The sequence below is a fragment of the Eurytemora carolleeae genome, unplaced genomic scaffold (genome assembly GCF_000591075.1).
Source record: "Eurytemora carolleeae unplaced genomic scaffold, Eaff_2.0 scaffold661, whole genome shotgun sequence".
NCBI lineage: Eukaryota > Metazoa > Arthropoda > Copepoda > Calanoida > Temoridae > Eurytemora > Eurytemora carolleeae.
Genome location: NW_019396566.1, coordinates 1 through 13,020, shown reverse-complemented (window position 1 = coordinate 13,020; position 13,020 = coordinate 1). Strand labels below are relative to the sequence as shown.

The following is a 13,020-nucleotide window of genomic DNA, read 5'->3' as shown; positions in this document are numbered from 1 at the left end:
ATATCTTTGACATATATTATTATATATATATTATATTATACATTAGCAAGGTTCTTAACGAAAAGGGTAAATCGTTTCACGAAAATTTCGCATTTTTCGAGAAAATTTTGTATTTTTTCGCATTTCATTTACTCGAGAAAAATGCGAAAGTTTTCACTTTTTTCGCGAGCAAAAAAATTCGAAAAGTTCGCTCACAAACTAATGGAAAAATGTAGGGGAAAAATTGCGAAAAAAAGGAGGAATTATTAATTATGATATAGTAAAACTTCTAATACTGAGCTTTTTTTTTGCATACCAGTTACAATTTTCACCGTATTTCTCGAAAACAAATTTTGCGAAATTTTTTCTCTTAATTCATTTTCGCGAAAAAGTTAGCGAAAATTTTCGCATTTTTTCCCGAAAGTTTTCGTTCGCTGGAAACCCTAATCTTAGCGCAACTTACATTATTTAGATGAATAAACATTCCTTTTTAAAGAATAAGATAATTTTATTTGTCCACCCTGACCCGACAATATCAGCATCTTTTTCTTTATTTAAAAAAAATTGTCCTTAAGAAAATGTGTCATCACTCTGAGTCTGCACCTTTGTAAAAGTTATATAAATTTTCAAGACTACCGGGGACTTTTAAGAGTCGCAATACCTTTACCTATGATTCTAGCTCACGAACCCCAATTATATGTTTCCTGGTTAGAATTATAAACCACTCATTTTTAGTTTTATTTTAAAAGGAGCTGGAAAAATAATGAGCTGCCATCCTTTGGATCACCACAGATGGGAGTTTGTTTTATTTAACCGGGTAACGAATAAGAACATGATTTTTAGCAATTCTCGGCGATATTTCTTCTCTTCTCTTATTAGTTTTAATGTATCAAATATTTTTGATGTCTCCGCAAAGTAAACAGAAATGTTTAAGCGTAATTTCAAGTGACCCTCACAACAGTACCCTAAATAGTTTTTTCTGATTGAATTACATATTTTTTATGTGGTTTTTGTGTTTAAAAGTAACAAGCGTATCAGTTGCTTCAAAAATAACGAAGAATTTATCAGAATTAACCACTTCTGAAAAACAACGTTATCTTACATATCATTAAACAGATGAAGGTTTCGGCGGAAAATTATATTTTTCAGAAAAAAAGGTTGAAAACACAAAAGGTTTTAAAGAACTTTAAATGTTCATAAAAATCACTTTTGTAGTGTCACTCAGATTAAATGGATGTTTTATTAAGGGGAGTGAACGGCTAAGTAAGGTAGTTGAATTGAGTATGCAGTGTTGTGGAAAAATTCTTTCGGATTCATTTAAGACATATAAAACTTTTTAAGATCTGTAAATCCTGAGTTTGAGCGCAAATTCGATGTTCAAAACTCCTACTTTGGGGGTGGATACGTTTTCAGAATTAGTTTTGTTTTAATTTTTAAATAACGACGACGTAAAATGTAAAAATGTTCTACAATAAACTACAGACGTCATGTTTAGGAACATGTTGAGAAAAATTAATCTTACCATTGAAAATAAGTAATCTTGTTCAATTATTAGTTTCTATTTTTTTATTATTCTGGTTTCTCATTATTCACAAAGTTTTTCGCAGATTTTTTAGAATTATTATTAAAAAGACGACATTTGAAGAATTTGAAGAAATCTGCGAATAAATTCAAAGAAAATTAGAAATTCAATATAATAATGAAAACGAAATAATCGATTTTAGCATTGATTTATTGACAAATTTCTTTTGTGAAATATGTTCCTAGCCATCTAATTAGATTACTGTATAATTTTTACTTTATTTTTCGTTGTCGTTATTTAATAATTTAAAAAANTGTAGTCCCTGTAGTCCCTGTAGTCATTTCAAGTGTTTATTCTTTTACCTTGTGCTGATAAATGATAATTTGGCCGAGTTTCTCATTTGATTTTCAAACTTCTGCATTTCTGATTTCCAGTCAGGGACATTTTTCTATTTTAAAGATTACAACTTTATATAATAAAGACCCAGACACAGTGGCCCAGGCCCCACATAGACGGCCCCCCCTAGGTCCCCCTGGCCCTGAGCCTTTTATAATAAACTTACTTTTATATTCGTTTTCTTAACATTTAAGAATTTGTCCATTTTAAGTTATTTGTCATTTGTAATCAATTAAAAACTTTAATTTATATTGTAGTTAGCGCCAAAAAAGAATATTCAACTTACAATTCTAATTACAGTAATAACTGAATATTAATGGAAAAGGGGAGGGGCACATATTCCCTGCCCCCCCCCCACCCCCACCCAGTTACAGGCCTCTCTGGAGCCTCGTGTGTTCTGACATTTAAACATGACATTAAACTTCAGACAGTTCAAATCAATAATGCAAAAAAAGTTTAACTTATGAAAAAATTATTTAGGTACGAATAGTCTTGTTTATCGTTATGGTTAACTTTTTTAGGACATTTAACAAAATTTCTCAGATTTAAAAACTGTATTCTGTAAAAGTTTGCTTTAGTTAAACTATGCAAAAATTTTATCCTGAAAATAAATAAATAATAATAAAATATAAATATAAGAAAAAATAAAAAACTATTTTTTTGGGATTTTTTTTGTATTTTTTATCTATAATTTCTTTTCGCGTGGTGTAAGAAACCCAAATGATAAAATAAAAATGTTGAAAACATTCTAAAAGAAAACTTTTTAGACTGAGTCAGATTTTTCCCTAAAATCAAATATACAAACCAACCACAGATACGATAGGATGTACATAGTAAATGTAGAATGTGCGCAAATTGAATTGCATGGATTTCCGCAACATAAACTTAATTTTATTTCAGTCATATTCTCTTTTTCTAAAAAAATATATCGATCATTTTCGTAACTTTTTCTAGATCCTTTCTGCAATAACTTAAAAAAGTACAAATAATCTTTAACGATTTATCATAAAAATGTTTCTTTTACATAGGAAAATGATTTTAAGGTTTAACCTAAAGCTTACTTCATTGAGTTTCATAGGCATTAAAAAAGATTATGTTTATTATTTAATCTAAACCATTCCTAAACGCCAGTCGTGATTCTGGGCGCCTCAATCGCTCAGGCTTTGATCTCAGATCGGAACTTAAAAATATAGAAATAAAATTGTCAACATTAAAAAAGATTATGTCCCAAAGGGACTGAACACTCGCTTCCAATTCTAATTTTGTTATTTCCTGTTTCCGATATTTCATATTCCCTGTAGTCCCTGTAGTCCCTGTAGTCCCTGTAGTCCCTGTAGTCCCTGTAGTCCCTGTAGTCCCTGTAGTCCCTGTAGTCCTTGTAGTCCCTGTAGTCCTTGTAGTCCCTGTAGTCCCTGTAGTCACTGTAGTCCCTGTAGTCCCTGCAATCCCTGCAGTCCCTGTAGTCCCTGTAGCCCCTGTAGTCCCGGCTCCAGTACAAAAGGTAGAATTACAAAAGGTAGAATTACAAAAGGTAGAATGACAAAAGGTAGAACGATCATAAGGTAGAACGACAAAAGGTAGAACGATCAAAAGGTAGAACAAACAAAAGGTAGAATTACAAAAGGTAGAATTACAAAAGGTAGAACGTTCAAAAGGTAGAATTTTCCAAATTAATTTTTTTTTTAAATGTCAAAAAAAGTCAAAAAATAATGTTTCTTATTTATTAGGATTAATTTTTATTTTACAAATGTACATGATTTTAATCCATGCCAATAATTGTGGCAAGCTGATTCATATAGTCTGGTGCAGGGATATTAATATACATTTCAGTCATGTTTTTAATCCTAGTACATTTATCTCTCTGTTTTTGTTTGCGAGCGTTCTCAGTGCTGTTTGCACCACAGGCTGAACTCTGTTCCATTCTTAATTTTCTCAAAATTATATTCATATTTCTGGTCGTCAATCAATGTTCTTTTCTTCTTTTGATTCACCCCATAGTTGACCAACCTCTCCATGCTGAATTCAACCGAGAAATGCAGTTTTGAGAATTTTTTTTTAATTCGCGGATTTTCTTGTAAAAATTAGAAAATTTCTTCCTTCTCTAAAATAAAAAAAAATTCTACCATTTGAACGTTCTACCTTTTGTAATTCTACCTTTTAAACGTTCTACCTTTTGTTTATTCTACCTTTTGATCGTTCTACCTTTTGATTGTTCTACCTTTTGTCATTCTACCTTTTGTCATTCTACCTTTTGTAATTCTACCTTTTGTAATTCTACCTTTTGTACGTGAGCCCTGACAAACAGTCTCCGATCCCTGTAAGAAGCAAAAAAGTTATTATTCAGGGGAAAGTGCGTGGTTTCTCCATTTTTTTCAACATATGGCGCAGGATTACACAAAAGTATTACTAATAATTGGAATTTCGATCACGGTATTCAGTATTCACGGCCTTTTAGTATCTTTATTTTTATTTCAGACTAAAACTTTAAAATGAACCTGCGCAATAAAGCACAATGTTTTTTTGTATTTCAAAGATAGTTTTCATGAAAATACATAAATATTTTTTAAAGTAGTCCACCACGCTTTTTTAATTCCCGTCATTAAAGGACAGTTTTTCTCCAAAATATGAATTTTTACTGTGTCCCTTTTAAAAGTGACCTGCGCTGGAATTATTATCACTACACTCATAAGAAGTATAAAAATCGAAATAGAATGATATGTTGCATTATTAAGTTTTTTCCGCCTTTTCATATTTTTGTATCATTGTAAAGTCATTTTCAATTAAAAATGTATAATCTTTTACTAATTCTAGGGAGTTAAATTCAAAAAACGGTTCTAGCTAAAAAGTGTACTAACAAATTTCTTCACATTATAAATGTGCAAAAAGGGGGTAAGATTTCATTCTGTTCCTCTTCCTGTCCCATATCATTCTTACTTTACCTTTATCTCTCCCTTTCTCTCCCCCTTTCTCTCCTTCCCCATTCCTTTCACCTTCCCTTCCCCTTTCTTAGGCCTTTTCTTATTCCCTTTCCGTCCATATCATCATTGACTCCCCTTTCCCTTCTCTTCCCACTTCCTTTCTCTTCCCCTTTCTCGTTCCACCTTTTCTTTCCATTTTCCCCTCCCCTTTTCCCTCCTTTTATTTTCCCCTTCTTCTTTCCTTTTTCCCCTTCTCCATTCCTTTTTTTTCTCCATTTCTTTTCCTCCTCTTTCCCTTCCCCTTTCTCCTTCCGCTGTCCCCTTTCCTGTTTTCCATCCCCATTCCCCCCTTGCCCTTTCTCCTTTCCCACTTTACCCTCCCCTTTCCCGTTTCCCGTTTTTTTCTTTTTCCCTTCCTTATTCCTTTTCCCATCCCATTCCCTTTGTATTTTCCTCCCCCTTTCGTCACTCCTTTTTCTCTGTCTCCTTTCCTATTTCCCATCCCCATTCCCTTCCACTTTCCACCTCCTTTCCTTCCCCCTTCCCTTCCCCCTTCTCATTTACCAATTTCCCTTCATGTTTTCTTTTTCAATGTTCCCTATACCTTCTGTTTTCCCCTTGATCTATCACCTTTCCCTTCTCCGTTTCCCCTTTCCTTTTCTTTCCTTTTCTTTCCTATTTCCATTTCCTTTCCCACTTCCCCTTCCTTTATTCAATTTCCCTGTCACTGTCAATGAAATTCAGATTTGAGATCCTCCCTTTTTACTGGAAAACGAAATTTGAAGAAAAAGATGATCAAAACAATAATGAAATTGTTTCTATATTTTGATTATTGATTGTTGTCGAGAACGTTCGATGATTAGTGTGCTATAGTCAACAAGCAATTTTATTATTTGATGACGTTTTTTCAAGAAACCTCCTCCACGGTTCATGGCCGCTTGACCTTCCTCCCCTCCACATCCTAAAATTAACGCCCCCCCCCCATTTCCTACCCAAACTCCACATGTGTTATAATATAACTCAATATGCTGAAAATAATACTCTTTCTTTAGTTAACGCCATATTTGACCGATTATACCCACCCATTGGGCAGTTAAATGTTACTTGATTATACATTTGGACAATTAAGTAAAATATTTTTTCGAAAAAAAATTGCGCATTTTCATTTGAGCTCTAGATGTATTGTTGGCAAAATTGGTTTTTTTAAAACATTTTTAAGTTTCTACAAAGTAAAACTTTTTTTCTGCGAGATCACCAATCATCATAATTAAATAGATCTTTATTCTGTATATCTAACAATAAGATATACAGATTTAAAACAATACAATTATGAAACTAAACATAAATGAGGTGCATTTTAAAAAAATCCTGACATTGGGGCGTACCGGGGGGGGGGGAGGCTGCGACTCTGTGTATTGTGCACTGCAACTTAAAGGTTTCAAGCTCTAAAGCAAAAATCATTGAGAATTTTGCCAATTACTTCTTAAACCCCAAAGCTATCAACAAGTGCTTTAAAGTGCTACAGAAAAGTAATTATACTGAGTTAAAGCAGTAATATTAAAAAATTAATAAAACATTGAGGGTCATTCTTTTTCAACTCAGCCACCCCAAGGAAATCAACAACTCAGATTTAGGTCAAATTAAAACCTCTTATTAACCCTATTCCTGCTGGAAGGGGGGTCAATTTGATCCCCCCCCCCCTGAAGTTTATTTACATAACTCAAAAATTATTGGTCTGAGGATGTTGAAATTTTCTGACTTTTCCTTAAATACCCAAAGCTCTCCCTTTAGGCCTAAAACCGGGCTTTTATACTAACTGCCTGAATCCTCAGGCACACTGTCTGAATGACTACTTTTTCTATGGCAAACTAAATCTTTGTTTTAACCCACTTTCAGATGTAAGATTTGGATAATTTTTAGCTTTTTTGGAAAGTCTATGATATAAGGAAATAGATTGCTTAAGTTTTGCATAGAAATTTTTGCAAACTATTTGCATACAACCCATCAAAAGAAACTCGCCTATTATTGGTTTTTCTTAATTACACATCAGGATATTTAAAATTTTGCTAATTTTTTGCATATTTTATAAATGACATGGTCGAGGGCTTTTCAAAAATAAATAATTTATCATTTTTTTCACATTTATTTTGCAAACATTTTTACTATATTTATTATTATTATTATATTTTTATTTTGCAATAAAATTTCAATTTTAGCAAAATTGCAAATTATAAACGAAGAGCAAAAGAGCTTTCCATCAATGATGTATCATCAATCAATTAGTTTAGTTTGTTGTTCCTAAATTATGATTTAGGACATTCAAACATTAACAAACAATTAGTTTAGTTTGATGTTCCTAAATTATGATATAGGACATTCAAACATAAACAAACAATTAGTTTAGTTTGATGTTCCTAAATTATGATATAGGACATTCAAACATTAACAAACAGATTGACAAACAGAGATATTACTACCTTATTTACATTTTTCATTGATAATATTTAAATTTTTGGGAAAAATCACACCACCTATTATAATCTTGTACTCATTTATCCCTTGAATACATTCACCTGAACCTGACCCCCTCCCTGGTAAAATGACATTACACTCATCTCGTAGTCAGTAGGGACTGTTTAGTTCAATAAGATACCAATAGGTGTCTCAACACTCTGCTTTGTTTAGAGCTTATCTCCTTTACTTGATAAATATTTTCTAAACCTTGAAACTCTTCTGTTTCTTTTTAATTAATGATAAAATAAATAATGTTACTTTACTAAAATATATAAATCTAAATTTTTAGTCCTTTCCAAGTTAAACCAGGTAGTGTTTAATATGGTATCTGCAACTATACGTAGTATCTAATCCAAAAGGAAAATTTACAATGTCACATCTTTGCAACTCTTTAATGGGTTATAACCATAACGGGTACAGTAGGGTTCCCAACCAGATGTAATATATGATGTCATTTCAAAACACAGCATATTTGAAAATTTAAATGTATCCAATATATTGAAAGAGCATAATAGCACAATTTAGCATAATTTTAGAATATGTCTGAAAAAATCACAATTTTTCTTAAATATTATCATAATTTTAGATTATATCCCAAAAAATTATATTTTTTCTTAAATATCAGCATAATTTGTAAATATTTACATGATTCTATGAAATTTCTCAGCGTGTCAAGTTTCTCTCGACTGTAAGATATTTACTGTAGACCCAGTCGTAGACCCCCCACTCACTTCCCTAGTAGGGGAGGAGTCTCACATGTTCATAAAGGATTTGAGTCTTTGTAACAAGTCAAATATTTAAACCCCAATATCTTTAGAACCCGATGTTGTAAACCTTTGATATTTCAAACTCTGATTAATTGATTCAACAGAATTCATAGTTCTAAGGTCTGTAACATTTGGTTCCAAAGATATAGTGACTAGAAAATCAGAGTTTGTGGCAAAGACTCAATTACTTTAGAGATTTTATGTTTGCCTAAAACCAGTCTGCGCAGGCGCGAGAAGAAAAAAAACATACCAAAACAGTATTCTGCGGCATAATTTGCTAAATCTTGAAATTGTAGCTTTAAATAGGAATAAAATGGTATAGTTTTAATTTTACAGAAAATAGCATAAAATGGCATAATTTGATAAGCTAGGATAGCATCTGAACTCCAGAAAAGGTTTGAGTAATCTAGTGACTATAAAGCAAAAACATCACGGGACAATTTATACTCCAAACTTCAAATTTATTAAACATTTTCTAAAATTATCTCAGGAAGTTGATATCACAGTGATTTTTTAAAACACATTTGTATTTTCACAAAAATATATATTGAAAAAAAGAGAAATTAAAATTTTGTCATCATGTTTTTTTTCATACACACTATTTCATCTAAATAAATGAAAATAATAATAATTTTGTTATTTATTGATTTTATACATATTAGAGATGGGACAAAATTTAAACAAATTTATCATTGGTAAAAATGCCTCCAGAGAGGATTGAACTCTCGGCCTCTGGTTTACAAGACCAGCGCTCTGCCACTGAGCTATGAAGGCTATTATATATGAAACTCTACAACTAGACAATAAGATTATATTATTGCAACATGCAGGAATAATATATTTGCAGCTGTAGTGTAAATGAAAAACTAGAGATAAGAAAATCAATCTATTATTACAATTATTAATATTCACTACACATTCAAATTGTGCCTGAAAAAAAATGTCTACTTTTACAATTTTCACCAATTTAAACCCTAACCAGGCTGGGGAGGTGAGGTTTGGCACCCCCCCCCCCTATGGATTTTTGTCCTATCACTTAAAATTTTTGAAATGTTGTGACTTTTAAAGAATAGTGATTTAAGGATTTTTTGTATTTTTTTTCAAGCAAAGGGTAGGATACAGAGCGGTTAAACGTCTGGTCTGTGTAAAAAAAAATCAAAAACAGCCCATCACTTTTTGTGACCAAGGCTACAGATCTAAAAATTATAATTTTGAAAAGTCCTTGAAAAATGGATTTAGAAACAAGTGTCACACTTTGATGATATCTGTTTTAGCCAAGAGGAAGAATTTTTTCTAGAAGATCAAGGATCACCACAAACTNGGTGATGAGGATTAAAATGAAGTATTATGATAATTTTAGATCTTATTCGCCCATGTAAACATGTCGGGAAAAAACTTCTTTAAAAATTAAATTCGAAATTTTACTAAAATATTATTTAAAACCTACTTTTTTTTTAACAAACCTTTATTATTTTATTGCAAGGGCTGCATATGATATTTTAATGATGTATTCCCCCCATGGAAGTTTTTACATTGAATTTTATGTCAATTTTATGACAAAACCCTGACATGAGTAGATTCTAGTAGTCTATTCTAAAAATCAAAATTAACTAGGGCTACAAGATGCACTCTTGTACTCCTAATTATTCCAGGGGGCCTGGTCAATCTTTTCTTATCCTCCCCCCTTTAAGTATTCAAGGGGGCCCAGTCAATCTGCTCTTATCCTCCCCCCTTTAAGTATTCCAGGGGGCCTGGTCAATCTGTTCTTATCCCCCCCCTTTAAGTATTCCAGGGGGCATAGTCAATCTGCTCTTATCCGCCCCCCTTTGAGTATTCCAGGGGGCCCAGTCAATCTGCTCTTATCCTCTTAAGTTGTGTTCTTTAGTATTAAGACCTTGGATGTAAAGTAGGATAGGAGTATTATTATCATTCTATTTATTTTTATTATATAAATGAATAGGGAGGTGCGTGAGTTTTTTTTAATCTCTCTTTATGTTCTGTATTAAATCTATTAATATATTTGTTATTTACACAGATACTTTATTGCCCAAACAATTGATTATAATACTAACAATATCAAAGCATGTTTGCTGGAAAAAGATATTGAATTTTAGAATTTCTAAATGAAATAATTCTTGATCAAGTTTATTTTTTGTAAGAATAATTCCTTAAAACTTTGTCTACATAAATCCTGGGAAAGCTTAACTGTATGAAATACAATTATGATTAATTATAATTATTCATTTATTATTCTAATATAAAACAATTTTTTAGAAGATATACAGTAAGCTACCAGTTTGTTTTCTTTAAAACATTATTTAACCAAATAATTTTTTTTTTACTTTTTTGTTTATTATTAGGAATATATTATTTTATTTTTATATTATATATAAACCCACAAGGTTTATATATAATATGTATAGAAATATTCTTTTGAACATATGGAATTTTTCCATCAGTTAGAATGGTTAAATAATTATAGTTTACAATTTCTAATGAGGTAGATTTAATATATTCAGAAATAATTCTTAGGGAGCATAAAATACCTAAAATATTTTGAATTTTTTTTGGGGACATGTTTAGATATCATACTGACCATCAAGAAGAAAAATATTTAAATAGGAAATCAATTAATCGTCTGTAAGAAGTTCTCGTACATTTTTAATTTTCATAATCATATGAACTCAGGATAGGATTGTGATTATTTTCTCATTATTTGATCATGGAGTTAACATGAACTCATTATCTATAATATTTAGAAGACCAAACTGGTCAATATAAATAAATACATCAGGTAGACTAGACAGGATATACCGCTAGATGGTGAACAGGCAAGTAAATACCTAATAAATCCAAAATTATAAATATAAATGTCTAATTGTTAAGCTATAAAAGATAACTTGCAGTTCTTAGTAGATTGTTAAGAATAAGTTTAAGAAGTTTAACTAATTTTTTTTTATAAAGCTTAATATCATTAAATGGATATTTTTTCATTTTAAACTATTTTATTAGTGACACCTATTGTTAAACTATTCAACTAATAAGAGTTCTGCGGGAGACGTTAATATAATCTCTTCCACCCCCCCCCCCTTTCTTACCTAATTGTTAGAGCGCTGTGCTCTCTTCACAGCGTTGTACAGGCCCGACCATTTGATATTTAACTTTGCTCCGCCACATACTCCCCAACTCCTCCACTGAATAATAAAACCCGCCCCTTTTCAAGCTGGTCACCCCGCTATCTCCTGGAATATAGTGTCTAGAAAATGAAGGACGCGGTATTATTATAATCTTGAGAAAGGGAACGTTAATCCTTTAATCCTTGGAACAGTTTATCTTTATAACCTATATTAGTTAAAAATAATACCACAAGGTGTCAACTGATATCCTGATATCCTGCTTCTAATCTATTATTATAACTTCACATATAATTCTGATAATTTCATATCTGTTAAATCTTGAAAAAATGATGTTTTTTATTGTTATATTACGCCACAATTTCCCGCTGTTGATATTAAGAATTTATAAAGGGTTCTAATTTATATCTAAATTACCGTAGATTACCTCGTATGATCATATCATTTGAAGTTGATTCAATGCTACTATATTTATTAATCATGTGTTACCATATTTCTCTTCCTGGAAGATATTATCTCATACACATTCAAATAATCTATTATATACACTATACAGTACCAATCTATGTTTGTATTTCTGATCATAACTCATGAACCCCTCGAACGATTTTCCTCAAATATTTTATTAAAAATTTCCCAGATACCCAGGAATTTGGAAATTTCCCCAAATGCCTATAGGTATTTTAGGGTGGTATGTTTTAAAGATTTTGGAAATTTCTCAAATGACTTGATATTTGGGAAATTTCCCAAAAACGCAGACATTTGGGAAATTTCCCAGATACCCAGACATTTGGGAAGTTCCCCAGATACCCAGGCATTTGGGAAATTCCCCAAATTGCTATAGGTGTTTGAGTTGATCCTGAAAGATCAGTATCTATTGAAGATTTGATTTGATGTGTTAATCACATCATCTTTTTCTAATTTTTAATAATCGTTAACGACGACCCTTCAGTTTTTGTGTCCGACAAAATCATCAATAATAGTAATAATTTTAGAATAAAGTGCTTTCTTACAATAAAATAAGTGCAATTTTATGTGTTCTGTTTTTACACTTTTTTATTTAATCTTGGAAACATGTCAACTAATGTGAGAAAATTTTGTTTTCCTTGTTATATTTGACACTTGTGACGTCGTGTATAATTGGTTAATTTCTCTGTTGCCACCTATTGTACTTGATAATCTATTTGACTGTGGCAGAAGACGATTCAACATGAAGAGACTGAAGCCGGATATTCTGACGCGGCAAGATGTACTTATTTTTCTGCCACGTCATCCTTGAATTCAATCCAATAATTTAAAGTTAAAATTTGTATTTTACCAGTAATAAAGTAATTATTGGAACCAGAGGTTGTTTAAATCGAGCGTAGCTAAATGACTATATTTATTAATAACCTAGGCAATTCACAAAGTATATAAACAAAAAAACTGAATTAACCCATTAGTGACGAGACGGCCAATTTTGACCGGGTAAGGTTTTTATTTTTTAGCGCCTTCATTTTTAAACCAAATGTCCTCCTGTTTCATTCCCGCCCTTCCTTTAGATATGCAGAGTATCGCCTATAGGTAGCAGGCATGTTACAGGTCGATAGGGTGATAGACCAGCTAGCAACAATAGGGAGAGATTCAAATTCAGTAACCTCCAACTCCAACAGATATAAATCTGTGAAAAATTGTTTTCAAAATTTTTTTATTTCTATGAAAAGTTTGCATTTGATGTTAGTTCTATGCTAATGTTACGTTCAGTGTAAAAAGTTTATGTTTACTGCTCTTTTTAGCCTTTTTTTCTGCCC

General features: G+C 31.5%; 1 non-coding gene across 1 annotated transcript; it reads right to left on the bottom strand.

Moving 5' to 3' along the window:
• Positions 1-8,798: 8,798 nt before the first annotated feature.
• Trnat-ugu (transfer RNA threonine (anticodon UGU)) lies at positions 8,799-8,870 on the bottom strand. The gene has a single exon. It is a non-coding gene; the product is annotated as a tRNA-Thr (tRNA).
• Between the last annotated feature and the right edge of the window lie 4,150 nt (positions 8,871-13,020).